General features: G+C 39.3%; 1 long non-coding RNA gene across 1 annotated transcript; it reads right to left on the reverse strand.

Annotated features, from left to right (window-relative positions):
• Nucleotides 1-1422: 1422 nt before the first annotated feature.
• Nucleotides 1423-2316, reverse strand: LOC135077218 (uncharacterized). The gene is made up of 2 exons (XR_010258432.1): nucleotides 2227-2316; nucleotides 1423-2144 (listed from the first exon to the last, which is right to left on the reverse strand). It is a non-coding gene; the product is annotated as an uncharacterized LOC135077218 (long non-coding RNA).
• Nucleotides 2317-3932: the final 1616 nt, after the last annotated feature.

Raw genomic sequence — 3932 nt, forward strand, 5'->3', positions numbered from 1 at the left:
GTAGAAAAAGGCGAGGCCGAAGGCCGAGCGATAGTTTAAAGCCTGTGAGTCGCCATAGATTTATTTTTAATGCGTCAAAAAAGGACTAGAGCCCAGCGACAGACTGAAAGGCGAGGCCGAAGGCCGAGCGATGGTTCAAATCCCCACAGTCGCCATAGATTTACTTGTGTTGCGTCAAAAAAGCAAAAGAGCCTTGCGACAAACGATAAACGCCCCGTGTAATTTTTGCGAGGCCGAAGGCCGAGCTCCGAATGCGAGGCCGCAGGCCGAGCGCCGCGTAGGGCGAAGCCCGGAGCGGCCAGCATCGCAGATCTAGCTTTTGTAGCCCGCGTAGCGGGCGACCAAAGCTAGTTGTATTATAATGGTAAAAGAGTTTTTGAAACCGGTCCAGTAGTTTTTGAGTTTAAAACATACTTGTACAAATCTCTCCTCTTTGAGTATAACATCTAGGCCCAGCAGAACAGACGGTGAAACGCAACTGCAACGAAACTGCAACTGCTAGTTACTTTTGAGTTGCATCTAAGTTTCTGCCATAGCGTCCGTTGCGAGACCACAGTGACCACACATGACGCGACCAGTTTGAAACTTTCAGTTTCAGTTTCATTCATAAGAATCATCAGAAAGTTGCAGTTTCATTGCATTTGCGTTTCACCGTCTGTTCTGGGCCCTAGAGTTGCAAAATATGCTAGAGTTCTCTTTGCTATAGGATCAAAATACCAGACGCGTAGTTTCTACCTACTCTATGGAATAAATCGTCTTAATTTAGTTTCCACTCCAAGAGCACCGTCTTTTAATTTACCAGAGACAGTAGGGAGAATTTGGCTTACAGACCCAACGTTGGATTGGAAGGACGGGTTGGGAAGCCCTTGTGTTCGCATTTTTCTATTAAGTAGTCGTGTCTAACAAAATCCACGGGACGAGTAAGGGTACTCTTACGTATTTTACTCTGGCAGAACCACAGGGATGATAGAATTTCATTTATTAAGTTAATTTATTTGGAACGTTTATTTGATGATCATTAAAACAAACCACAGCCATAGCCACGATAGCCGAATGGTGAAGGGGTCGGACTGGCCGACTCGAGATCCGAGGAACGCGGGTTCAAATCCTCGAGTATTGTCAGAGTAAATACAAATGAGTAGGTCATGCCAATACGTATGCGGCGCGCATGCACACACTAACAAAATTCAGCGCACTTCACCGCTAATCCACGCTAAATTTTGTCAGTGTGTGCGTGCGCGCCGCATACGTATTGGCGCGCTCACATACAAACCGCGCTTGGTGCGTTTCTATGAAGAAGACCTACTCATTTGTGACCCTCGTAACACAAGCATATTTAGCTTACCACGAGGGGCTAACGGAACTGTTAGTAATTTGTGCAATGCAAATTACTAATAATCTTAAAAAAAAAACAAACACAAATAATAATTATTTCTTATGTAATAATGATCGCCGCACATCGTGCATATTGCTCATGTTTACGGTTTGCTGTCTAGCCCTGGTCGACCTCGTCCGAGGGCCCCTGGTCGCGTCCTCATCCTCTGTCGTCTTAATCGTGGTCGTGGTCCTCTGCCTGAACATGTTCTTGCCGTCCAAACCAATCAGCACCCAGTACAAATACTGAAAATCTTCATACACTTTTAACACCTTCAGGTGCATCTTCATAGCCAACGTCAAATCAGTATACCAGATCCAGTTATTAACTTTATTTATCATCATCGTCAACAGGTCCATCATTTTACGCCAAAGCCTTCTTAGCTTTCGGTATAAAAACGCGACGCGGTATCCAGTATCTTTGTTGTTGAAATGCTTCTCCTTTTCCATTAGCTTTATTTTGTGTCTTGTCATGTATATTACCTGCAAAGCGTTGTCCAAAGCTTTCGTTTTCAATATGTTGTTACTAGCTCTCTTAAACTGCCACCTTGTTATCATTGGTATATTCTGCCTTCTTGTCTCATTTGTTCCCAAAATTTCTGCTTCAAGTGCACTCATACTTTTCGTTAGTTTGTCCATATCTATTCTTTCTAAGTCAATGTCGACATTTTTTATTTCCTCAATTTCAGATTTGGATATCTGTGGAAACAGGTCCTCGATTTGTGGTAGTTCATCTTCATTTTTTACCGTGTAAAACTTTAAAGTAGTAACTGTAATCAATGTTTTGTGTGAGAATATTATTATGCACAATTTTACTACATAATAGCACTTACACATTATTTACCTACTTACCTAATAAAAATGTTTCAAATTTCATGATTATGTAATATTATGTACATAATAATTATTCACCTCAACTTTATCAAGAGTGTGTTTGCATAATAAAATACTTTTAGCAGCTGCCTGTTAAATTCACAATTAAAATGTTTAATAATTAAAATTAGCGCTATTATGGCCAAATTGCAATTAAGCCTTTTCATGACAATGCTTTGAATTTCAATATCGTTTGCAAAAAGATGTTTTTAGTAATTTGGTTGTCGTGTAAGTTGTCTTTTAGGATTTATGTAAAATTTACATGAATTTGGATACAGATAAGTTTTTAACTATTTTTGTAAATCTAGGTACCTTGCCGTGCATATCGGCGATATACGACGGCCAAGTCTCCACCTACGAATTACTTTATGGCGATCTGACAAATTTGGAAAACGATTTCGTGCTGCCTGTCAATTTTTCTGGAAATACGGACAAAGAAGAGCCAAAACCGAAGAGCAAAAGATCACTTGTAAATGAACTGCTTAAACAATTAGATCAAGTCGATCAGATACATGCATCTGAGCATCGCTATGACATTGAAGATTTCAACAAGATAAACAGAGAGCTGAAAAATCTGACTAGAAGACAGTATGAAAGATTGCGGTACCCTTTCGATGAGGACGATTATTACGACAGAGCAGTGAATGAGCGGACGAAGAAAATGATGCTGTTGGGTTTAAATCTCCAATTTTTGATACATGCGAGACGTAAGATCGCGATAGCGATTAGGTTGAGGAACTTCGTGCGAAAGGACAAGAGATACAGGCTGGGATATATGTTCAGCAGGCTACGGCGGTTGGTATACAATCAGCGAAAGATGGTGTTCACCGCGGAGTGGAACAAGAATCAGCGTTACTACACCAACTTGTTGACACAAATTCGGCTCTACGAGAGGGTGGTGCGTCTTGACATTGACATACGCGACACGTGCAATTTGATCAAGAGTGTGTATGCAGAAAGGGCGGGCATCGATATGGTCTATTAAAGACGATTAATGGAGTTAAGCAGTTGGTTTTTTAAAAAGGTGTTGGATCTTGTTCTATTTTAAACCAAATACCTCTAATGAATGATAACACTACATTATTGTTTCTCTTGCTCTTACATTAAACTGAAAAATTGAATTGTTGTAATAAGTGACTTTATTCAATCTAACTTACACCTTGTAAACAGTCTATGTACTTATAATTTTGAAAAAAAAAATCGTAACATGTGGGTAGTGAGATTTGATGAACTGCAAAAAGCGTCTGTAGTAAAAATACGAGTACTTACATGTAATTTAAACGTTTTAATGGAAAATTTATCTATCCATCCTAGAATGCATCCCACTTATCATCAGGTGCGATTGTGGTCAAATTATACGTGCCTTGTAATTTGTAATGCATAAAAAAAAATATGCTCGAATAGTTTTTCTGCGAATGTTAAGTTACTGTTTTGGTTATCTAACTTATAAGTTTCCGATAGCCTCTCAGAGGCTTTATTAGCAAGTGGCGAAACATTCCCTAGGCAGTTCCAAAAATGTCCAAATTTTAAATATCTGTCTTCGCGACTTTATATTAAGTATGCATGAAAATAGTTTTAATAATAGATAACATTTACCGTTTTCGAAACATTAGCCTTTACTGCCCCTATTGGCTGTAGGGTGATTGTACTATATTACAAGATTTTACTATTTTAGTTGATCGTAT

Source organism: Ostrinia nubilalis, chromosome 13, assembly GCF_963855985.1.
Source record: "Ostrinia nubilalis chromosome 13, ilOstNubi1.1, whole genome shotgun sequence".
Lineage (NCBI taxonomy): Eukaryota > Metazoa > Arthropoda > Insecta > Lepidoptera > Crambidae > Ostrinia > Ostrinia nubilalis.